This window comes from Panicum virgatum, chromosome 8K (genome assembly GCF_016808335.1).
Source record: "Panicum virgatum strain AP13 chromosome 8K, P.virgatum_v5, whole genome shotgun sequence".
NCBI classification, from domain to species: Eukaryota; Viridiplantae; Streptophyta; class Magnoliopsida; order Poales; family Poaceae; genus Panicum; species Panicum virgatum.
Genome location: NC_053143.1, coordinates 50,914,409 through 50,940,921, shown reverse-complemented (window position 1 = coordinate 50,940,921; position 26,513 = coordinate 50,914,409). Strand labels below are relative to the sequence as shown.

General features: G+C 45.9%; 1 pseudogene; it reads right to left on the bottom strand.

The window, feature by feature from the left end:
* Nucleotides 1–9,061: 9,061 nt before the first annotated feature.
* LOC120645923 lies at nucleotides 9,062–15,780 on the bottom strand (annotated as a pseudogene).
* Nucleotides 15,781–26,513: the final 10,733 nt, after the last annotated feature.

The following is a 26,513-nucleotide window of genomic DNA, read 5'->3' as shown; positions in this document are numbered from 1 at the left end:
ACTAAAACCCAGAGAATGGCTCCAACAGACCGCAAAGGCTTCTGACACGGCTTCCACCATCAGCCAGCCAGGTAAAAGACGGCCAGAATGATTAAGCCTAGAGAAGCAAGACCGTCGGTCCGGAGGATGGCAAGTGTTTTTGCTGCTCGCAAATACTCTTCTAGCACCTACAAGGACAAATCGAGTACTATCATCAGGAGGTCGGGTACTCTCAAGTGAAGAACTCCACTCGGAAATCATGTCTGCAACTGCAAGGATGAAGACTCAAGCGCATATGATCCTGCTTAAATAGAAGAAGCAACAGAGCCGCAGCTCAGCCCGTGACATCCAAGGACAAGGAGGCTCACATGCGAAATAGAAAAGATTCTACAAACAGTTCTCGCCATGTGAACCCTCTGGCAAACAGTACACCGCACGACCACCTTTTTAGAAGATTCGCCGCAACACTAATGAGCTCAGAAGGAGTGCAGAGGACACGATATTATCTCCTGGACCCTTAACTCCAAACCACGGATTCGAACTCAAGGCCTGGGGGCTGCGGAATACGTGTCATAAAAGGTAACTTTTTTCTAAAAAGTTCCAAACTTCAAACAGAAGATTAAAGAACCCAGAAGACCGAGTTGATCCTCAGCCTAATTCATCAAATCAAACTAAGGCTCGAGGGCTACTCCATATGGAGTGCGAGTACATCGCGCACCATACATCCAGATTTGGGGCTTGAGCACCTCATAGCCTCGATGTAGCCAAAGAAGCACTCGGAAGACTACACAAAAGCACTCGATGGACTCAGAGGATGGACAACCTGCTCCAGAGGTACCCGAAACATTTGGCTACATGGACAGAGGTCCAGAGGCACTCGAAGTACTCGAAGAACGTCTTCAGAAGCTCCCAACACCTGCAGGACTCGACTACGAAGAGCTTGGGGGCTTGTCAGACCCAGGGTAGCAGAACTGCTCACGGGCATGGAATATTCTAGAGTAGGGAGTAGCATATGGTTATGCCCTACTTCTTTTGTATCTACCCGAATAGGAGTAGAACTAGTCGACATACAAGGAAACTACCCGACCCACTCGGAGTAGGACTCTAAACGTACTCGGCTAGAACCCTCCATGTAACCCTGCTCCCTCGGATTATATAAGGGCGAGCAGAGACCCCTCCAAAACATCGAACAATACCAGAGGGAAGACAAACCACCACACAGGACGTAGGGTATTATGCTCCGACGGCCCGAACCTATCTAAATCCTTGTGTTTCTTGCACCATCGCGTTCTGATCTCGGCGAGTCCCTACTCATAACCACTCTACTCGAGATACCCCTTGGAGAACCCGACAGTAAAACACCGACACGTGTCACCATGTATTGATGTATGATTGAAGAGATAAGAATACCGATTCACAAACAAATGCTTCAAGTAACATATATCAAATACCTATAGACGTGCGATGCAAAATGAGATCTATAGCAACTAGATAATGATAAATATATATATTTTAGAGTATATGTTAGAATAATAAATAGATGAAAGAGAATGTGACATAGAGATAATTATAATTAGTAACTATAAGTCTTATTTTTTATATTAATTCTAATTAGCCCGTGCGGAAGGACGGGTTGATAGGCTAGTGAAGATATAATAATCGACAATTGCCATATGCATTGGATGATGCAAAAAGTTGGATCTTTATCCATTTTCTTAAAAAAGTACCATCTTCTTATTTGTTGACACCGTTTTTTGACACGTGTCGAGGAAGGTGATGGTGTGAAGGAAAGTGTTGCCGATTTGAAAGAAACAAAAAAACATGCACAGGACCAGAGTCAGCCGATGGTCCAGAAGAATATTCCAAGAAGATGCTAATTCGTGTTGTTCGGCAATCGGCTGATGGAAGTGTTGACGACAAGTCAGAAAAGAAGGAAAGTCTAGATTTTGTTGGAATTCTGATGATTCGGTTGTAATTTAGAGATAGTTTGTTTTGGGAAGTTTTTACTTTTTAGTCATGTAAGATGTTTGCCGTAATCGGCTAGGACTTGTTAGCGTTAGGCTATATATATTAGTTGTACGGGACCGAAAAAAGTTGATACACATCCAATATAGCAACCCTTTACAATTTCCTTGCAATTTAGTTTCTTGTCGGCGATTTCGCTATTTTCTTTTCGGCGAGTTCTTTCAAGCTGATCAAGGACGTCTCACATTCGAGCGATTTGATTTGCTGGTAAGTTTTCATTTTACCGAGTATATCTGAGCTTTAGCTTCCGGGCGTATCGCTGTGGCTTTGTTCAGATCTGTTCAAAAGTTATCGAATTTGTCTAGACTTTGATCTCGGGCGTATTGCTGTTTTCTTGTCTAGATTTATTCACAATTTATCAATATCGACTAGATTTATAGGTTTTTCCTGTGTTTTTGGTTGATTATCACATTTACCTGCCTTGAAACATATTAAATCGGCTAAAAGTTTTACGATATTATTATCATAAAGGCTGATTTAGATCTGTTTTCAAGTAATATCGAGTAGAGTTATCTAAGTTACACATTCGTAGCTTCGATTTTGTTACACAGTGCAATCGGCTCTTCTCAAGCCGATCTTGTCATTTTCTGCATCGGTTGAACCTACAATCTTTTACCTAGCGCTTGTATTTAATATTCTTTTGTCATTTTCTCTATCGGCAAAGCTTGCCGATACGCCTGCACGAGAGTTATTCGGAATTCTAGCCGATACACTCTCAGATTTAATATTTGTTTATCCCTTGTCAATTGCAGGTCAAATTGACTGGCACGCTTGGTTGACTTTTCGAAGCATAGCGAACACTTGCCCTCGGATTTCAGTGTGTGATTTTTGTGTCAACATTATTCATATTCCTTGTCAACAGTTGATCTCTGCAACTCTGCTAAACCTGAGTCAGGCATTGGGTGTTGTAGCCATTGTTGAATGTTGAGAAACAATTAAAGTGACAGAAGCAGGTTACCAAACCAAACTATATTCCGGTGAGCTGAGCATTGATGACAATGCAGAATCCAAGCCTGGTTATGGAGTCATCCAACTTAGACTCTTGTGCAGTGGCGGTGTTGTCGACCTAGCTACCTAAGATGCTCAAGCGTCTTGGGCTTCAGCCATAGACAACAATGTCATCCTCGCCAGAAGTGACAGTGTTGCCTCCATGCGCCTTTTCCGCTGTTATGACCGGACGGGTCAGCGTCGCGCCAAGAAGAAGATGGCGCAGGATGTCACGCAGCGTGGCTAGGAGCAGTGGGCGATCAGGAAGATATGCGGGTGATTTGATTTAGTTTGGCTTAGGGTTGTTAGTTCGGTTTCCTTGAATAGAGATATTCATATATATAGCTGGACTCTTTGTATCTTGGAAATTAAGTAATGAGAATTATCTAGTTTCCCTAACCCCTTCTCTCTCTGTCTTCCCCGATCCCATCTGCTATCGGCGACGCCTCGACGGCGCCAAAACGATGAGGTCCTGGGCCTCACCCTACCACCAGCCATGATTACAACCTGCGCCACATCCGTAGCTCCAACCTAGCCTCCTCCATCCACGCACATAACAACCTGGTATCAGCTTGCTCGGGTTCTAGCAACGCCATGGAAGGCCTCCAACAATCGGTGGATGAACTCAAGACCCTCATCGAGAAGATGAACACCACGGTGACCGCCCTTGCACCGCTGGTCCCTAGTGTCGCTTCCCTGGTGGCCATGGCCAGTTCGGAGAAGAGCAAGAACAAGGAAGATGATGGACAGCTGGGTCCTCTTCCTTACAGGCCGCCGCCGCCGCCGCCGCCCGTCACTCAACCACCGGTGCATCCGCGGTACTCGGACCACTTGCCAGAAACGCAGGAGGACGATCACTCGTTCCTCAGGCCCAGGATGGTGTTTCCATCGTTCGATGGCGCAAGTGATCCACTCCCATGGATCAACCGTTGTGAGCTGTATTTTCGCAGCCACAACACGCCAGACCACAAGAAAGTTTGGATGGCGTCGCTACACATGACTGACGCCGCCCAACTTTGGTACTACCAGTTCGAGATGATTCAAGGTGAACCAGATTGGCGCCGCTTCTGCCAGTTGGTGAACCTCCACTTTGGTCCGGCCATCACGGAGTCACCTCTGGGCGAACTCACCCAGCTGCACAGAATGGGCACGGTGGAGGAATATGCCAAACAGTTCATCTCCCTCGCTTGTCGTGAGGTGGAGCTCTCGGAATGCTAGCAGGTCCAAATTTTCATCGCTGGCCTCACCAACCCATTACGGACAGATGTGGCTATCCAATCTCCGGTCTCTTGACGATGCCATTCGCTACGCTTGCACCTATGAGTAGAGGTTGGCTCTCGAACCAGCACCACAGCGGCCAGGTGGTCGTGTGCCGTTTTGCCCAGGAGGCCAGCAGGGCACGCAATCAGCTGCGACACAGGGTGCACGTCCGGTCGGCGTGTACGCAGGGCCAGCCACAGGGCCTCAATCTGTCACAACTCACCCAGTAGGGGCAATGCGCACCACGCCGCTGCCCAGACAGCAGCTCACGGTCACGGAGATGGCCCAACGCCATGCAGAGGGGTTGTGTTTCAACTGTCCTGAGAAGTACTTCGCTGGGCACCGCTGCAAATAGCTAACAGTCATTGAGATCGTGTCGAACGATGCCAAGGAGGAGGAACCACCAAATGAGCTTCCCAGTACTGAGATGACTTTTCTCTATGCACGACCAACAACTCGAACTGTGGATGAGTCGCCACCCTTCATATCTTTGCATGCACTCACGGGCATCCAATCTCAGGAAGTCCCAACAATGAGGATATGGGTATTCTTGGGGGATCGTATACTTACTGCCATCCTGGACTCGGGCTCCTCTAATAATTTCATCAATACTCGCGTCGCCAAGGAGTTGGGCATTCCCCTGTATACCGATGACTCTCTCAATGTCACGGTTGACAATGGGGACCACATCCGCAGCCCAGGTCGTTTAGCTGAGGTGCGTGGCAGAGTTGGAGGTGACTACTTCTAGTTTGATTCTCACGCCTTGCCCATGGGATCATTGGACATGGTTATTGGTGTTAGCTAGATGAGTTTGTTGGGTGATATTCAGTGGAATTTTAGAGAGCAAACATTTGGCTTCCGGGTGCCGGATAAACGCATTCTTTGGTGTGGTATTGATCGGCCAACACATGCTTCATTCAGGGCAATCACAGCAGCGCCTGGACAGCTGCTATCGGAGCTGCTACAGGAGTTCGACGGGCTTTTCCGAGAGCCACATGGGATGCCTCCTCACCACTAGATTGAACACAGAATCAGGCTCAAGCCCAGTGCGGATGCTGTGGCAGTCAGACCATATATATATGCTCATCTTCAGAAGGACGAGCTTGAAAAACAGTACGCTGACCTCCTCCGCCAAGGCATCATCCGACCCAGTTCGTCGGCCTTCTCTTCTCCAGCCCTTCTAGTGCACAAGGCCGATGGTTTTTGGCACCTCTGTATTGATTACCGAGCCCTGAATGCCTCTATAGTGAAAGATAAATTCCCTATCCCAGTTGTTGAGGAACTGTTGGATGAGCTTCGGGGTGCCAAATTCTTCACGAAGCTTGATCTCCATTCAGGGTACCATCAAGTGCGCATGTGCCATGATGATGTGGAAAAAACAGCTTTTCACACTCATGAAGGCATGTTCGAGTTTCTGGTTATGCCGTTCGGCCTGACAAACGCCCCAGCCACATTTTCAGTATTGAAACCTTTCTTGCGCAAATTCGTACTCGTATTTTTTGATGACATATTGATCTACAGCAACACATGGGCCGAGCACTTGCTGCATCTTCGTGCTGTTTTTGCCATGATTACAACCTGCGCCACATACCTAGCTCCAACCTAGCCCCCTCCATCCACGCACATAACATCCGCTCATGGTAACAATGAGCTCTTAAGTCTTTACAATGTGTGAGCACTGGGAAACTACATTTCGAAACTCCAGGGCCATGTCTAATCCTGATGCCTCTTAACCCTAGGAACTGCTAAAGCTTGTACATTGGTGTTATATGTATTGTTATATATACTTCATGGTTCCCTATAGCTTGTATATAATAGACAAAGCTTCTCAATACGTTTCTTTTTTTTTTTTTTGAGATGACAACCTCTCAATATTGAACAAGCTCACCACGGAGCAGCTGAATAATAATTTTATAAGGGGTATCTGGTCTCTTTTTCTAGGCACATTGAATCTTTAGTTTTATAGCCTCTTTAATTCTATACTTATGAGCCAGCTAGGGGTATTCATTTTTTTTTGTATATGTGAAACTGTACATCATTCAACTAGTATATCTTTCAGGTACAAGAATCGCTTCACACATCATTTGTCGATAATGAAAAATTAGTATTCATTAGGAGGATCCTTCAATTCTGCAAATTGTAATAATTGTGCTCTAGTATAATAGTTGGTAATAATTCAAAACCTCAATGCCCAACAGTTGGTAGCTACAAATTTTAACTTATAGTAGAACTAAATATAGCTCAGTTGCATTTGTGTAAACAAACGTATGTGAACAAGGATGGACCATATCTTCTTTTTGAGAAGAACAACGATAGACCATCCTAAAAAACTGGCTCACCTGCACCCGACAACATTCTTAAGGAGAAGAAAATAGTATACGCCAAATAAAAGAGCCTTGTATCTGCTATCGTCTTAGCATGGACCTTGTATCTTCTAACTACATGTTACAAAGTTGTCAACATCCTGAAGATGGTCTCTTTCAATCCTCAAGTGAATATATGGGTGTTGTAATATGTAAATGTTCAGAAAACAATAGAATTACAGGCGGATGGAGCTAGATTTACTAGAACAACTTATGTTCCAGCGATAATTTGACATAAACATGTTGTCAAAGCACATTGGGCTTCAGTCCCTGACAAAAAAGGCGTGCATGCTTAACACAGCCCTTGACGATTATATCCATTTGCGCTCACGGCAACAAGGAGCCCTTGACATGTTTTTTTTGGAAAATGCAAACTTTATTCATTTCAAGAAGGATATATCAAGGTGATACATCGTCTTGAAAATTTCCCAACTTCTGCCAGAAGGGCACGCAACCTACAAAAGTTTGACAAGAATCCTGACACACGTTCCATTGACTGTCAATCCTAAGACTAGACCGCTACCCATGTGCCCGGACAAAAAAGTTCTTGGCCACCTGTGTCAAAAAAGAGAGGCCGCTACAAAAATGTCCTACGAAGTATGCTGTTGAAGGAGCCCTTGACAATGTGTGAGCACTAAGAAAGTGTCATGGTAGATCCGAGGGGTATGTACAATCCTAATGCCTCTTAACCCTAGGTCGATGCTTCACTAGCTTGCATATCTTTTTAGTAAGAAGTGAGAACCTACACGGAGAGCATGGTCACTGCTCACAGGTCAGTGAGAATCTCCCACTCCATTTGTATCTCGTCTCCTTTTATTTCTCCAAGCACACGGTAGCTCTTCATTTTTTAAGCTCCAATAATCTGGGCACCCCTTCTTTAATCGCTAGTAGTACCAGTGCAGTATCAATTGGCATGTGGTCCGTGAACAGCCTTAAAAATTCCATTTTAAAGTAAGAAACAGAGGGTCAGTTACTTTCACCATTGGTGGTAAATCTTTACCTTTAATTTCAGAAAAAATGGCCAAAGCACTGCCAGTTAATTAAGAGGGTACCCTCAAGTTTTTTTAACATGAAAGTATGAAACTAAATGATTGAAGGCTGGGAACTAACTTGTGGTGCAACCTACCCACTAGGGTTTGAGTCCTTGATTCAGCACCGGTGTTTGCATTTTTCTAGATTTATTCCAGGATTTAACCGTCGCAATTCTTTCGATGGTAGGCGACGTGCCCATCGGTAGCGAGGCTGTAGTGGTGACTTCGTCAATCTCGAGGATCTGTTGGCTCAGTCTCTTGGAGGTGCTCATTGGGGTAGGGTTGTGCGTGTATTCGTAGGGGTGAATATGCATGCATTTGTGAGCTTCTGTGTTTGTACTGTGTTTTGCAAAAAAAAAAGAGGCTGGGAACTAAAACTGGTACTCATTCTTCAGTTTACTGGGTCAATATAGAGCATTTGAGCTCATGAAAGTTGGAACGATCGAACTAGGTAGTCTAGATCTAAGTACCCTGTTCTGATTCGTATTCCTCAATAGTATTGATCTCTGCATCTCTGCTAAACCAAAATTAGGCACTGGGTGTTGTAACCTGCCATTGTTGAGAAACAATTGAAGTTGGAAACTATGTTCCCACGAGCATCGACCACAATGCAAAATCCAAGCCTCTGGTTAAGGAATCATCAAACTGAGACCCTTGTGCAGTGGCAGTGTCATCAACCCTAGCGGCTATCTACCTAAGATGTTCAAGCATCTTCGGCAGTAAAGCTAGATGTGCACATTAACATAGCCCCTTGACAATGTTATCCTTTTCCACTCACGGCAACAATGAGCTCTTGACAATGCATGAGCACGGAGAAAGTGCGTCGTGAAATCCCAAGGGCAAGTCTAATCCTGATGCCTCTTAACCCTAGCTAAGTCGATGCTTCATCACCAAATTGCATATCTTATCTTGTCAGTGAGAAGTGAGAACCCAAGAAACGGTGAGCATGGTCGTCACTTCTCACGTATTAGTGAAAAGCTATATATTACTTTCTCCGAGAGCAGTAGCTCTTCATTTTTGTAGCTCCAAGGCATCCCATCTTTAATTCTGCATTCAGAGGCAACCACTGGGTAGCCATGTCATATATGCACATAGTACCAAACTACCAATGCAATGGCATACATATATGACTCGTGCATACGATCTGATGCACAACACTATAAATTTGAGCCCAATGTAGTACAAGCATCAAGTTCCTTCATGCGTAATTTATGTACCATTGCAGCACACTGTATTTGTCTTGTTTATAAAAAAAATAAACGGAAAAGTCAGTGGCCATCCATTAAGATTATCATCATACATCTCAAAGAAAAAGAATCAAATAAGCATACAGTAGAATGAGAGCAATGAAATGATAACAACAACATCAATGGACTGTTCAAACTGGTATCTAATTCTCAAGCGCTGTAAATTTTTTCACGACCAAGTGGTTTCCTGATCGATGCATGGCCCAATCATCTCCATTTTGCCGCTGACTCTCAAGCACGTAGTTTTTTGCTGGCGAAGCTTGCATTCACTGGAGAGCTTTGCTGCCATCATCTCAAGTGCCTTCTCGTTGGACGGGCTCGTACTTCCCCGTGTCGACATTCACCCTCGCCACCGTCTCGCCGAGCAGCTTCTTGCCGATCTCGATCAGCGTGTCCATGTTCGTCTCGGTCGTGCAGTCCAGCAATGCCGTTTCTCCCCTCAGCTTGTCAATCTGGATGCGTAGGTAGTTGCTCTGGCAACCGAAGAGCTCGAAGAGCACCTGGGCGTTGATGTCAACCATGCTGGCGCTGGTGCCGAAGAAGATGTCGATGAGTGGGCTGGAGCCATCTTTTCTTCTTCTCAGGTGAATATATGGGTGTTGCAATCTGTAAATGTTTAGAAAACAATAGAATTACTGGCGAATGCCGCTATATTTAGTACAACAACATATGTTTCGGTGATAATTTGACAAAAACATGTCATCAAAGCACATTGGGGTTCAGTCGCTGACAATAAAGACGTGCATGCTTAACACAACCCTTGACTATTGTATCCATTTGGGCTCATGGCAACAAGGATCCCTTGACAATGTGTGAGCACTGAGAAAGTGTCACGGCGGGTCGAAGGGGCATGTACAATCCCGATGCCTCTTAACCCTAGGTCGATGCTTCACTAGCTTGTATATCTTTTCATTGAGAAGTGAGAAACCTAAACGGAGAGCTTGGTCAAGGCTTAGAGCTAGGTCAGTGAGAACCTCTACTCCATTTGTATCTTGTCTCCTTTTATTTCTCCAAGCACACAGTAGCTCTTCATTTTTTTTTGTAGCACCAATAATATGGGCAGCCCTTCTTCAATTGCTTGTAGTACCACTGTACCAGTGTACTATCAATTGGCATGTCGTCTGAACAACCCTATAAATTTCACATTAAAGTAAGAAACAGAGGCTCAATTACTTTCGCCGTTGGAGGTAAATCTTTACCTTTTATTTTGGAAAAATGGCTAGCTAAAGCACTGTCAGTTAATTATAAGGTTTTAAATCTCCGGCTATAGCTATTTGAGAGAGATTTAGCTAAGTTTTTTTTTCATGTACAACTTAACTCTTAGCTGCTGCTATAGTCTCGGTTGTAGCCTGTTTTTGGACATAGATAGCTAAATGCCTTATCTGGTTATTTAAAATATTGGTTAATTAAGAGGGTCCCCTCAAGTTTTTTTTACATGAAACCAAACAATTGAAGATTGAGAACTGAAATGATAAGAGAACTCTGGTGTGTGCAGACTGGTACTCATTTCTTCAGTTTACTGGGTCAAGATATATAGAGCATTTTAGCTCATGGAAGTTGGAACGATGGAACGAGGTAGTCTGGATCTAGTACCTTATTCTGATTTGTATTCCTCAATAGTATTGATCTCTGCAGCTCTGCTAAACCTGAATCATGCACTGGGTGTTGTAACCCGCCATTGTTGAGAAACAAGCTAAGTTGGAAACTAAACTCCCGCAAGCATCGAACACAATGCAGAATTCAACTCTAAATCATCTAAAAAAAGCCTCTTGTTAAGGAGTCATCCAACTGTGGGACCCTTGTCCAGTGGCGGTGTCATCAACCTAGCGGCTACCTACCTAGTTAAGACGTTCAAGCATCTTGGGCTTCAGCCACTGGCAACAATGTCATCATTGACAGCACTGACAGTGTTGCCTCCATGCATGTTAACATAGCCCCTTGACTATTGTGTCCTTTTCCGCTCACGGCAACATTGAGCTCTTGACAATGTGTGAGCCCGGAGAAAGTGCGTCGTGAAATCCCAGGGGCAAGTCCAATCCTGATGCCTCTTAACCCTAGCTAGGTCGATGCTTCACGAGCTTGCATATCTTATCTTGTCAGTGAGAAGTGAGAACCCAAGATTCCAAGAAACGGCGTGGTCACGGCTCACATATCAGTAGTGAGAACCTATCACTCCATTTTTATCTTGTTGCTTTTTATTTCTCCGAGTGCAGTAGCTCTTCATTTTTATAGCTCCAACAATCTGGGCATCCCATCTTTAATTCTGTATTCAGAGGCAATTAGTGGGTAGCCATGTCATATATGCACGTAGTACCAAACTACCAATGCAATGCACTATAAATTTGAGCCCCAAGTAGTACAAGCATCAAGTACCTTCAATTCATCCGTAATTTCTGTATCATTGCAGCACAATTTGTTTGTCTTGCTTATAAAAAATAAACGGAAAAGGCAGTTGCCATTCATTAAGATTATCGTACATCTAAAAAAATTCAAATAAGCATACAGTAGAATGAAAGCAATGAATTTTAAAAAAACAACATGAAATAAATGACTTTTTAAACTGGTATCGTATTCTCAAGAGCTGCAATTCTCACGACCTAGTGGTCGGTTTGTTGATTGATGCATGGCTCAGTCATCTCCATTTGCTGCTGACTCTTCTTATTAGTTTACTGGAAAGCTAGGGCGCTAGCCGCTGGATCTCCAGATAGACGCAGACAGTCGCGGATCTACCAGTGGGGCGGCCAGGGCTAGAGCCCCCCTACCGCTGGAAAAGCCCAGACAAAGAGATCATGGCATTTTGCCGGCGATAGGGGTGGTAAAAGCACTACTACAAAAATGATTTGTAGCAACGCTTCGAATTTTTTTAAGTGCGGACCAAAAAGTCACCCGTTGCTACAAATGGTGGTCGATTACTGTAGCAATCGACCCGCCTCTAAAAATGCATTTATAGGGGCGGGTCATCTCCTCACCCGTCTCTAAAAATAATTTTCAATATTATTCTGAAAATTTGTTTAATTCAAAAAATAGCAAAACATATAAAAAAGTAAAATTTTTGCAATAGACCTAATTTGATCTATAGAACAAGAAAAAATATCAAAAGTATATTTCAGTGCATATAATGATTATGAGTGTGAAAATCACAAAGTAAGTCTTGAGTTATATGAGAGAGTAGAGTGAGTGAGTTATACATTATAGTTTCACACTCTTAATCACTACATATGTTGAAATATAGATTTGATATTATTTTAAATTTCTACATGTCACAATAAGCTTATAGTAAAAATTTCACTCTTTTTAGATATGTTTTGCTATATGTTTTCATTTAAACAAAATATTAAAAATTTTAAAAAAAAATATTTTTAGAGGCAGGTGAGGGAGTAAAAATACCATTTTTAGAGACGGATCACCCCCTCACCCGCCTCTAGAAATAATTTTTAGGAGCGAGTGACACCAACACCCGCCCTACAATAATCAGCCCAGTCAAAATTGTCTGCTCCACATCATCGATCCGAGAGCATCCGCTCGTTCCACATCATCGATCCGGCAACCCAAGCGCACTGCCTCATCTCTTAGGCTGACCTCAGAGCATGGCCAGTAATTTAGCCGGCTGCCGGCTGAATACATGTGCCAGGTCATATTTAGTCAATAATGCAGCTGACTCATATAGTAACTGGGCTATAGACTGGCTGGGAGGAGAGTTATATTAAATGCACAAGTAATCAATGTTTGCATGTGCCGATGATTTTTTGTGGCCTGTGCGCTTGCCGCATGGCAGGCCGTGCCCTGCTGCATGGAGACGGCACACACAGTCCTAGGCACACAGGATCGGAAAGGAGGAAGATGCGCCTGCTGAGTCGCCCACAACTGGCTGGAAGCGGACACTTTGTTCTCGGTTGCCGTGATTCAGCCGGGCGATTCATCAACCGCCGGCTCCATTCTCTCTCTTCTCGTCTCACTCCTCCACGTAAGATTTTTATGACGTGGACAATCTCTCAGCCTGTTGACTAGACCTTATAATACTTGCTCTCAGCAGCACCCCGCGGAAGTCTCGAGAGGGTGATGTGGCGGGCGTGCTGGCGGAGGTGGCGGGGTCGGGTTCGGGCCACGTAGGCCGCGGCAGCGTGCGTGGGACGACTGGGAGGGGACTGCTGAGGTCAGCTTTAGGCCGGCCTTATCCTCTCATCTCAGCACAACATGTTGTACTTATCCTCTCATATCTCTCGGTCTCTCCCGCACTCTATCTTTGCTCTTCCTCAGATCTCTCTCTCTCTCTCTCGAAATCCGTGGAGAAGGCCCAGCCTCATCCCATGGCCAGCCTCACGGAGAAGGCTTGCTGTTGCTGGCTCCATAGAGAAGGATCTCTATCTCGAACTCCATGGAGAAGGCTCGCTCCATGGCCGCCCTCTCGAACACCATGGAGAAGGCTCGCTCTTCCGCTAGGTCCCCGCCGCGCGGCCCCTTAGCGCCGACGCCGACGGAGGAGGGGAGAAGGCCCCTGAATGCGCGGTGCGCATCGGTTCCACGCCGACTGCGCAGGGAGCCAGGGACGCGGAGGCGCGGTGCCGCGGGGGCGTGAGGCCGGTGCCGTGGCGGCACGGAGGCAGCGGACGGGGGGCTGCGCGGCAAGCGCGACTGCGCGGGCCCGACGGCGGCAGCTCGGCGCGCGTTCCGGCGGAGACAGCTTGGGCCACCTGCACGTCGACGACGCAGAGCCATGGCTCAGCGCACGGGGAGCCAGCAGCAGCTACGAGCTGCTGTCGGTGGCCTGTTTTTTTAATTTTTTTATTCAATCGGTAGGAGCGGGTGACGTCGCGACCCACCTCTGAAAATCTTAATTTTAGACATACCCTCATCCGCCCTAAGAAATCAATTTGTAGGGTCGGGTAAGAGGGTGATCCGTCTCTGTAAATTGGTTTCTAGAGGCGGGTAACGTATCCGTTCCTACAAAACAGCTATTTTTAACTGCGCAAGGCAGGAGCAGGTGTGGTACCTGTCTTTAGAAATAGATTTTAACCCGTCCCTAAAAACCGTTTATGTAGTAGTGAGGGCATAATATTTTGAACTATAAAATTTAAGGGCCGGGTCCTAAAAGGGCCGGGCTTTAATTTTAGACAATTTTGAACTAAATAATTTAAAGTTTTTGTTGGACTGTGAAGAGGTCACTAGGGCCGTACCACCCCTAGCTGGCGAAGCTTGCGTTCCCGGCAGAGCTTGGAGGCAAAAATGTCAAGTTGCATCTCGTTGGTGATGAACGGATGGGGCTTGTACTCCCCGGTGTCGATTTCCACGCTTCTTGCCACCGGCTTGTCGAGCAGCTTCTTGACGATCTCGATCAGCATGTCCATGTTCCTCTGGGTCGTGCAGTCCAGCAACGCCGTTTCTCCCGTCAGCTTGTCAGTCTACATGCATCCATACGTTCACACATTGTTTGACAGCTAGTGCAAGGGATCGTCGGTTGATGGTCGATGAGCTAGCTAGCTACCAGTGTGCTTACCTGGATGCGTAGGTAATTTTTCTCGCAACCAAATACCTCGAAGAGCACCTGGGCGTTGATGTCGACCATGTCGTCGCTGGCGCTGAAGAAGATGTCGATGAGTGGGTTGGAGCCATCTTTGGTGAGCCAGTTGAGAATGTTCCACTTGTTGCAATCCGCCGCGGTGTAATTTTTCTTCATCTTGGTCCCTGTCCCGATGGACAGAACGAGGATGTTCTTGTACACGCTTGGCGCCTCTTTCTTCTTGTTCCGCTTGGCGCCTCTTTCTTGTTCACGCTTGGCCATGGTGGCCATAGTGCGTGTGCTTACAGGCACGTCACCACCATGTATGAGGATCACGTTCTGGTCCTCGAGTTCCTGGCGGACGCGGAGCATCTCCTTGGTGAGCACCGACATGGCGGCCATGGTGGGGTTGTTGGCCGCCACGCCGCCGTCGATGAGCTCGAAATCGTAGATCCTGCCGTCGAAGCCCTCCGTCTTGAAGCTATGTGCCGGCAGGAAGGTGGGAGCCGCCGACGTGGCGATGCAGATGTCGGCGAGGCGCGCGTTCTTGTGTGGCTCCCTCTCGGCGTCTAGCGTGTTGAAGAGTACGGGATGCATGCGTTTGACGTCGAACGCCGGCAGGACGACATTGGTCAGCGTGTCCTTCACCCTAATGTCCTGCATCACTCCCTCGATCGTTTCGTGCAGGAAGTTGCCGTGGTACTTGGGGCCGCCCCATGCCTTTTTCCACACATTCTTAATTGTCTGCCACATGCTCGAGATCCAGCCCCTCCTGAGAATCTTGCATCAGTGCATCACCAACAACAATCATATATCAGGTGCAAATCAACCACTCCGTGGAAACTATGCAAACTTCAATCAACATCCAAGAAAAGGGCACAAGGGGAGTGGGAGGGGAAATTTGCACACGGCAAATCTGTGCCAGGGCATTTGCACACGGCAAATAATGTCCAGGGCTACTGTTTTGAGGGCTTCTTTGCCGTGTGCCATGGTAAATGCACACGGCAAAGAGCCCAGTTTTGATTTTTTTTGTCGGTTACATATATGTTACCCCAAGCATTACGAACATTTCATATATATCACAATAAGCATTTCATGTATCCAAAGAAGCATCGCAGGCATTTTATATTATCCAGAAATACACAGATACAAAGAAACTCTAGTATCGTTCATCGACAACCACAAGTAGTAACTACAAGTCCATACAATAGTTCATACATGTTCATGTCCCTACTAATCAAGTGCATACAACTCACGGGGCCGACGGCGGCGGCGGCGGCGGCGGTGGGTCCTGCGGCCACATCTGCGGGGGCGGCCATGTAGGCGTCTGCGACCAAGCTTGCTGCAGTAGTGGCGGGTGCTGCTGCTGCTGCTGAAGCCAAGCCACCCATTGAGGCGGTGGTCACACAACCTGCTGAGGCTGCTGCACCGGAGGCGAGAAGTCAGGATTGACTGGGCCATCTGCACATAAGCGAATATATATATATATATATATATATATATATATATATATATATACACACACACACATATATATATATATATTGCATGTGTTACATAAGAATTGAGTTACCTTAAGAATGAAATACAAGCATTAGCCTAAGTTATAAGTCATTGTAGATGTATCATAAGGCATTATTTCTAAATCATTCTAGATTAATGCTAAGTCACTAAGACGAATGAAACTCGATAGAAGTCAAAGCCACTTACGGTAGGAGGAGTTTCTGCCCGATGAACAAGTGGAGCCGGAGGAAATTGTGGAGGCGAAACACCCATCGCCGAGCCCAGGCTTTGCATAAATGTTAGAGCTTGATCCAAGTTTGCCTGGATGTCATCTCGCTCGGCCCGCCACCTCTCCTCTGCCGCCTCCCGCCGTGCTTAAAAGGCTGCTTCCATCTAGGCCTAAAGGATTTGATCCCAGGGTTAGAATTCAAAGCAAACATATGTAAAAATGGAGGAACGACGGATGAAACAGAAATAACCTTGACAGCCTCAATCTGAGCCTGTGTAGTGTCTGGCCATGGGCGTATGGCAGGGCTTGAGCTGGTACTCCTGGCTCGAATCTGTGAGAGAGTGGGAGTAGTCACCGTGTCGACTAAACTATCGCCAAACCAGTACCGCCCATGCTTCTTGCCTCCTCCCGCCCTCATGATGACTTCTCCATCAATGGGCTCATTGATCGCATCAAACTCCGGCCCACGAACTTCTTGTGCCATCGAGGTGTACCCACTGAGGCAGCTGTGGACGCTTGCGTTGCTGTACGCTTCGGGCGGATCCTGCGGGTTGAAGGTGACATCGGACGTCGCCTTCCCTTTGTGGGCCAAACAGTATGCCTGGACTTGGGTGCAAGGCACACCACCATGTGCCGTCGGCTGCGAAAAAAAGAAGATGATTAGAAATTATGCAGAATTGAGCGTTAGAATAAAGAAATTAATTCACATACATATCTAGCCGCGTACGTCTTGAGGTTACGGTTGCCCTGATGGTGCGATGCACCTGGCATCATCAAACGTCGCTGCCGGGCAGCCTCGTGCATCTTCAGCCACTCTTGCGAGCACCACCGGTCCACTATCATTTCCCAGCACGGATAATCATTGGCAATCCACCATGGAGGCACCTGCACATCATCAAATTATGATATGTAAGAAGAACAAATGGAATATAGTTAATTTAAGTTAGATTGAGTATTTACCCGCAAGTACTGTTCCCGGGTGAGTCTGAGGTCTCTCGCAGGTCCTTTGTAGATCCTCACTCTTTCGATCTTAGCCTTGTAGTCGATGACGGCCAGAATGCGCGCCTCGTAAAACATATCAGCCACCAGCTTGTAACATGCTTTGCTAGGCACCTGTATCACCCTGGGCATCATTCCCTCCTCGCATCTGTAGAAATCCTGCACAAAAATGTGAACAAAGTCATTATTTCAAAAATGTCCAATGAATATGATTTATTCGTAAATGTAGTGCCATGAAGACTTACCCATAGTTCGCTCAACACCCGGTGCACCTTGTTGTCGAATACCCTGCCTTCCTCATCTGGTGCATCCGGTTTGGCGATGTATTGCTCCCACGAAGACGCCGGCTGACGTACCCCAGCAACATCCATGGCGCCTGGTAGTGTCGCTTGTAGAGCAGTCCCAGGATGCCATTGATCATGCGGTTGTGAGCAACACCTGGAACAACTATCACAAAGTTCCTGCGCAAGTTATTGAGAGATAATATTAGTGTCAATTGTGATTTTGAATGTATCAAAAGGAAATGTAATGAAATCTTCTAAACTTACTTGCCGGCTCCCGTCAGGTCGGAGGACCGGTCGGTGCTCTAGAGGTATCGGACGATTCGGGAGCCTCGAGGGGCCTCGCTGCCAGACGGCAGGTACGCCCAAGTCCTCCTCCTCCTCCTCCTGCTCGTGCTCCTGCTCCTGGTCCTGGTCCTGGTCCTCCTCCTCCTCCTCAGCACCGGCCTCCTCCTCCTCCTCCTCCTCCTCTACAAGAGGAGCCCCTCTCCTGCTCCTCCTCCTAGCCCTCCTCCCTGCAGCCGTGCCAGAGCCCTTAGCGGCGTTGCGCGTCGACGAACCCGCTCCACTCCTCCGACTTCTTCTGCCTGTCCGTCGAGTCCTATGGGAGGACACACCTGTGTCGGTAGATCTGCCGCCCAACAGGTCTGTGAGTGACCTCATCAGACCTCTCCCGCGCCCCGCCATCGCCGAACAATCTCCTGAAATTAAAATGAGTAAATCAATAAGTAGATGTCATTAAAAAGTAGTACAATTAGTATTTAAAGTAAGTACAATTACTAAAATGAACAAAAATAGTATAAAAAATTAATTAGTATAGTTCTTACATGTATTAGAAATAGTCATCATGATCCGGATTAGCCGGATCATATGTCTCATCATCGTTATCACGTGTGTCGATATAATCACCGTCGATCTCTATAGGAGGAACGCTGTCATCATCACTGTCATTGCCTAAGCGTAATCGCTCTAGTAATTCTATGTCCTTGACATTGTGAACCTCATCCCCTGCATCGTTGTTATCAATTCTTTCATTGTCCAATTCCATTCCCATCGCTTCGGTTAAGTCTATCTGAAAAGTCCCTTCTAGCCCATCTTCTTGAAAGAACTCACCGACATATGTGTTTGGGTCTATGTTGTAATCTTCATTGTTCGGGACAGGTAATTTACCGTGTGGCGATACTTTGTACACAACATCCCAACTAGCCCATATTTCTTGAAAGAACTCGACGGCGACCGAGACGGGGACGCGTGTGTCGGTGCAGGTGGCTAAGCTCAACAAGATGGCGTATATGTACTGCGATTTTTAAGCCTACAAAAATTATAATTTCATGTAAAGTCAACTTATTTATTACACTAGTGCATAACTATTTCCACAACTACCACTAGTGCGGCATCTGAGGTCAAATTCACTACATTTTTCCTTTAATTTCATGCAAATAGAAAAAATACAGCTATATTATCCATATATATTTGCATCAATTGCAATGAAATTTCAAAGAAATGGCCAAAAAAAATTTCACCAACTTTGAGGCGGGACGAGGTCAGCGGGCGCCGGCGAGGTGGCGAGGTGGAGCGTGGCCGGGGCCGGCAGGGTTGAGGCGGGATGGAGGTCGGCCGGGGCTGTCGGGGTGGAGGGCGGCCGGGGAGCGGCCTGCGGCGGTGCCAGGTCTCGTTGGCGCTACCCGGGCCCGGCCTGTGGCAGCGCGCTGAGGGCCGCCAGCGAGCTCGAGCAGCGGCCTCGGGCAGAGGTGGCCTCGAGCAGCGGCGCGCGGAGCCGGGGTCACCAGGGTGACGGCGTCCCCTCGGGCGGCGCGGCGTCCTGGGCCGGTGGCAGCGGGGCAGCCGAGCCAGGATGCTGGCGGTGGGGCGGGGTGGCGCGGCGGCGCCAGGTCTCGGCAGCGCTACCCGGGCCTGGCCTGCGGTGGCGCCGAGGGCCGCCGGCGAGCCTCGGACGGAGGTGAGCTCGAGCAGCGGCCTCGGGCGGCGCAGCATCCCGGTGGCGGCGGGGCAGGTGTGACACCTCATGTGTCAGTACACTTAAATACAATCACTGTACCCCATTTGAACTTAAAAGAAAAATGTGGGAAATTAATTCAAGGAGAAGGGGTCAAATAAAAGTCAAAGTATACAAAAGAAATTAAAGGAGAAAAGAAAAAGGAGTGAAAAGCTACTCAAATTTCAATTCAAAAATGTGCACAAAATTTTAGTTGGCTCATGAGAGGTACTTCAATTGACATGTGCTCAATTGAACTTCAGCCAAAAACAAATAAAAAACTGAATAAAACCAAAGCCCTTTTGTGCAAGTTTGAAAATTTACAAATAGTTCAAAATGTGAGTTTCAAATGAAAATTTGCATAACACAAAAGTTGTAGATCTTGAAAAGTTATGCAAAATTGGTATTAAACACTTTTTCATTTGAGCCCTCTAAGTAGGAGATATTTTTAGTTTACCGAGAGGTCCCTGAATTTTCAGAAATCGCAGATATGCCCTCACCTCCATCTCTCTCCTCTCGGCTTGCTCTGTTTTCGCCCGCCGCTCGCCGTACGCCACCGGTGTACCTCGTCCACGGCGCGTCCGCGGCCATGTGGACCAGGGAAGCCATCCAGCGCCACCTGGCCCGCCACTTGGCACCTCCCCACGCTCACACGCGTCCCAGACGCTCTCCCGAGCCGCCACGCCGCCCCGCCATGCAGCTCGCCGCCTGCTCGCTCCGCCCGCTCGCCGTCGTGCGCCCCGGACCAAACCCGCCTCCCCCAGACACCACTCCCCTCTCCCAGGTGCTCTCTGGCCTATAAGTACCCCCAGAGCCCCGCCGTCGCGCGGCTTCCCCTCCTTCTTCCTCCTCCCGCTGTCCGCCATGGCCGGCGAGATCTAGCTCGCGCGGACCGGCCACCACAGCCCCGCATTGCTCCATCCAACCACCCCAAAAGCTTCTCCACCTTCCAGTTGAGCTCCACATGCGCGGAATCGAACCCAAAGCCTTTCCCGACGTCGTTCCCCTTCTGCGCCGCCGCCGGCGAGCTCGGGCTCACCGCGGACCGGCCAGCCCAGAGGGAGAGCGTGCACGAGAGCTACCCCAGGAGCATCCTCACGCTCTCGCGGTGCTCGTGCGTGCCACGTTCCTCTACCCCGAGCCCTCCTTCGCCTACAACGCCGGCGACCCGAACATCTTCTCCGCCATTAGCGCCGGCGAGCTCGTTTCCGACCTTCCTCCACCCGAACGGCTACAAGGGTAGGTGTTCCTCGATCTTCTCTCTCCCACGCGCCTCCCCGTTGCAGCCACGGTAAGCCCTGCCTAGCAGAACACCACCGACGAGCTGCAGCGGCGGAGAAGGCCGGCGAAGGGCCCGGTTGTAATTTGTTTTTTTCGTTCGAGGGTGTGTTTGCAAGAATTCCAGTGTATATCAGTGAACTTCTAAAATGCAGAACAAATCGCAGAAAAATCATAAAAATGCAAACTCAACGGATCTGGAATCCTTGTAACAAGATCTACAAATTTTGTAACAGTAATATCTGCAGAAACTCTACCAAATTTAATCTGGGAAAAAGAATAAGAAAATCACCCTATGCATGTTCAGGAAGTTCCACTCAACAAATGACCTTGATTTTTTTAATATGTTATCACTGATGGAATATTAAGTTCACAGTAAAAATATGGCACCCAACCAAAACAGTTATCATGTTGGAACAATCAAGATTCTCTAATCTATTGTCGACTTTCCTGAATTAATGCTGGAAAACATATACATGAACTTGCTCTGTAATTTTTACTACATGCATGTGTAACTGAAACCTAGTTAATCCATAAATTTTAGATTTATTAGAGTTCATTTGATATATACCATGGTTTATGCTTGTTTAATCAACTTAATTCATCATATATATTTCTTATGCTCAGAAAAATTTATATTTATTTCTGAAGTCTTAATTTAGTTCTGTGGTCCTGCCTAAAAATTTTGACCTGCAGTTACTGTGTTTTGATTTAGTTAATAATCATGCTTAGTATCTCATGGTTAGATTTACCATTTTTGTTCTGAGTAAACTACAACATATATGATCATGATTTTTGGATATATTCTTTTTTAGAGTATTTTCTATTTGTAATAAAAAGTTTACATGCAGTACTGGTCAAATGAACTGTGAGAAATTTATGCTAACTCATGTTAAGTTAATTGCATGACTAATTTATCTGGTGGATATAAAGCTTGATAATTTTTTTGGAGTATGTTTATCTCATGACTAGGCTCTGGTAAAAATTTGAGAACCATATCCCTAGTGTAACTCTCTGTAGATTTAATCTTAGTTAATAGCTTGCTAATTTTGATCTTTTTGTCACCTCTGCTGTATAAGTGAATAAAATCTGGAAAAATTTCAGTGCTGAGTAGATGCTTTGTAGATGCTTCTGTAAAAATTGTAGCACAAGAACCCATGTCAAACGTTCTGTGCAAAAAGGTGAAGCAACTAGAGTAATCTACTTACATGAATAGTTTTGGTAATTGCTTTATGGTTAGAGGTTGAAATTTATACCATAAATGCTTAAGTTTGGATCTGTGTTACTTTAAGTTTCATCACTAGCTCATGAGTAGAATTGTTGTTATGAAATGGTGAAAACGTGCTATGTTGTCATATTAAAAATGAAAACCAAACCCCCACTCATTCATGAAGAAACATAGTTGTGTTCACTACTCTATAAATGACTGCCCATGAAATGAAATGTTGAAATCATCACTAAATTAACTTTTGTTGAACTACAACTTTATCGTGAAGGAAAGAAATCGTTATCCATGAGTAACTTATAATCTTGCATTGCATATAGAAACGGTTAATCTCGCGGACGGTGACTACGAACTGGTGCCCGCGGACTCTCGTGTTGATCAGGAGGTTAATCTGAATTGTGCTAACTTATCTCAAGACCTGGGCCAAGCCCCAGAGGTTTTTCTGCCTGACAGTGCCCAAGAAGGCAAGCCCCAGTGCATTATGCCTTATTTTTCCGAGTTATTATTCATTTATCTATTTATAATGTGTTGTAATAGTTACTTTCTGCATTTAAGTTTTCTAGGCGTTGATCGAAAACCTTAGATGCATGATCCCTAGGTACCTCTGTTTGATACCGGATCTTTTTATCGACTAGTTGCCATGTTAATTAGGTACGGTAGAAGTCGAGGGGTTTCCTGCCTCTCGCGAGCAAATAGGAATTTTACTGACCTTAATTCCTACTGAAATATAAGGACAACGGGCGGGGTTGTGTAGTTGTGATACCCCGCTGGTGTAGTTAAAAATGGCTAAGGTCGCGGCGTGTGGCTCATTTCGTTAAGCGTTTGAAAGTACTAGCCACATACCGAGAAATATGGTAATCGGTAAGCTTAAGTACCTGATTGGACCGGCGAGTGGAACGACCCTTCACCCTCCGGGTAGAAGTAGGTTTTATTTTTGTCGCGACGTACGGGTGCAGAGACGTCGGGCTCTGTAGTCGGGGAGGGTGACCCGGATCCACGGACTGGAAAGAAAGGGGAACTGTATCGTGGGCGGGAGCGAAGTCGATCCCCATGCGTGTGGTCTAGGTTCCCCTGGCCAGGTTGAAATTCGATTCGGAATCGTCCGCCTCTCACGGCATGAGATTGCTTAATGTTTTCGGTCACACAGAGTAACAAGTGGAACATGATGATGATAATACTGCTGGTTGATTAAATGATTGCTCTACCATGTTTGTATAGAGTTAGATGCAAACTTAGAATGGTTAATCCAACTGGAAGATGGCTAAATAAAATCTGAAAATAAGGATCAACTCTTAGTGGCGTTTTCGGCAAAACAACCCCACTAACCAAAAAGCCTTGCATGTCTAGTTATCGGACTATATTATATTCGGAGACGGGTCAGTCTTGCTGAGTATTAGTATACTCAGCCTTGCTTGTGGCACTATTTTTCAAGTACTAACTTCGAGGATCTGTTTGCAAGTCTTACTTGGCCGTGTACCTTGCCTCCGGGTTGGTCTGTTGAATGGGATGGCCCTTCAGCTGGTGCTGACCACCCTCCCGCTGAGTGACGTTTTCGTACGGGCTTTATCGATGTGTCACTTTATTTCGCTAGTTATCTTTTAATGCTTCCGCTGAATAATGAGACTTAAATAATTTGAGTAGATGGAACTTTGTAGTACTTTACTATTCTGAACCTGGTTTGTAATAAATTTCCTTTCCGCTGCAATCACTCTGAGATGTATGAAATGTTCTGTGTTGTAATCTCTGGGCTCACCTTCGTGTGAGTGTTGTTTGCTGATCCTGGAATAGCGTGGCTTTAATCGAGGCTTCACTCGAGGAACTACCGGTGAGTGACAATTTGGGTCAGAGTTGCTTAGCAACAAAGATCAATGTACCCGGGCCTAGTAGTTTTGGGTGGTTCCGCCACAGCAGGCGAGCCGGGGTGGTGGCGGTGGGGCGGGGTGGCGGCAGTACTGCGGGGCGGTGGCGCGGTGGGGCGGGCCGGAGCGCCCGCGGTGGGGAAGGGTGGCGCGGCGGGGACGTGTAGCGGCAGCGCGGCCAGCCGGAGTGGTGGCGCGGCAGGGCGGGGTGGCGCAGTGCGGCGGGGCGGGCTGTCGGCGCGGGGCGGGGCAGCGCTGTGGGAATTACCGTGTGGTGCGGGGCGGGGCAGCGCTGTCTTAATTTGGATAAGGTGGACGCCCGGCACACGGCAAGAAGGGAATGTTTGCCGTGTGCCGCTGATCTGGCACACGGCAAACATGCCACGTCGGCCGGCCGGTGTGCTGGCCACTTTGCCATGTGTCTGTGGACCCCGGCACACGGCAAACACTTTTCCCATTTTTATTTCAATTTTCTAAATATTTTCTTTTCAAATTTTCTTTTCAAACACTTTGGTATTCTATTACATGTTTTAAACTTTATCACATTTTATCATTACATTGCTAAAATGATTGCACAATTCATGTTTTATTTTGATTTTGTTATTATTTCATGTGTATGAAACAAATGTTTGATTGCAAAAAAAAATTAATAAATATACCAGTCATCCCAAAATTGACCGAAAATTGGCATTAAAGAACCTAAGTTGTTTTTTGCAAACACAAAAAGTTTTAAAGTCAACCGCTACTTCGTTCGTAACATTCTGTCCAAATGTAAATGATTCCTTCTCAACTCTACGGATCATCTCTGGACATGTTTCGATTTCAAACAAGTGTACATGAAAACTTTTACAAAACATTCTCTAATTTTTACCACCATCTCCATGCATCAATACATGATACCATGACAAATTTCATGATTTTCTGAATTCGTTTGCTGTTAATGGAATTTTAAAACGATTCGTTCTACCAGTTCACAGCATGGTTTGTGAGCAAGATCTTCAAAATCTACTTCCATTTCATGCTTACGTCATCAAATTGAACTCCTTAACATGAATATCATTTTTCTATCCATTATACTCCCCTATTCAAAACACTTCCAGTTCAACCCTAAAAAATCATTTAATGAAATTAAATGACTAAATATAGCCAAAATAATGAGAAATATACCATATTTTAATCAGGACTAGAATACACTGTATATGTATAGCAGAAAAAATTGGGAGTGCTGATTCAATTTTTTTTTTGCACAAGTTTGCGGTGTGCTTTGTGATTGCCGTGGGCCTCCATTTTCAGCACACGGCAAAGTAACTCCTTTGCCGTGTGTTGGGTGTTTGCCGTGTGTCTTTTGGCCTGACATGCCGTGTGCCAGGAGGTTGCCGTGTGTTATTTTTGCTGGCACACGGCAAAGGATACGTTTGCCGTGTGCCCGTATTTGCGCACACGGCAAACATTTTGGCACATGGCAAACTGAGGGTCTCCCGTAGTGGATCAAGTAAACTGTGCATATACAAATATGACCCGTATGCAATACTGGTGTGCTAAGGTCCTAATAATATTCTTAAGATTCCACTACGAACATGGCCTCGTAGCTAAAGTAAGATCAGAAGAGCATCGAAATCAGACACCCATATGGAGAACATGGCCTCATAGCTAAAGTCCGATACACCCCCCACCCCAACCCCCCCCCCCCCCCAACCACCCCCACCCACCCAAAAAAAAAAAGAGATCCGAAGCTATCAGATTAGACGAGGTACAATGCATCTGTGTATTTTCCGGACAAAGACAGAACTATAATTCGACATGTGGTAGAGAAGATGACATGTGCGCTTGAGTTTTGACCAGAGCATTGCACAATGTACACTGATATCTGTAGTTACTACCTATTTAATTATGGTTTTGAAGGGACAACATTAATCACTTTTGTGTATCTCTATTTATAAAACATCTCCACTTCCTGGCCACAACAAACTACCATTTTACAATTTAGGTCAGTCTCAATGGGATTTCATGGATAGTTTCATGACATTAAATATCATCAATTTTGCTGACATGACAGGAAGAGAGAATGATGAGTTTCATGGAATGTGAAGAGAGTTTGATAACCATGAAACTCATCTTGCTGTGTCCATAAAACTCCCACTGAGACTAGTCTTACACACCTCAATTCTGAGAAGTCGAACTAGTGTCTGCCGTCTCTTGTGTTAATGCATGAAGCGTCAACCAGTTGGATGTCAGTTCTTTTCTAGATTTACATTAACACTCCTAATTTGTGTCTTCCATAATAAATGCAAGTCCTGATGCTCCCATTTTATATTTTCTAGTGCAATAGTTTAATGGTACAATGACCCATGAACTACGCTATTTAGAGCATGTACAACGCATATTAATGCGTCGTCTATAAGGGCAGTTTTAATGGAAGAAACTGACAGTTTTCATAGTATAAGAAATCATCTATAGAAACTATCTTTCACAGTGAATGAAGAGAGTCTTTGAGTAATAAATATTCTCTTTCTCTCTCCTTAATCTATCTTCTTCCTCCAATGACAAGAGTGTGGACCCTCTACAAACTGGTGGTTTCTCCCCAATGGTGATTTTATAGTTTCTCAGTGCATTAGATGAAGAGAAGACTTGGTTTCTTTCTCAGAAACCGTTTCTAGAATTTCTCCTCTCTTTCTTCATTAATTATGTTGTCATGTCAATATTTTGCTTAGGTGGCAGATCATTTAATGAGGATAGAAACCATCATCAATACAC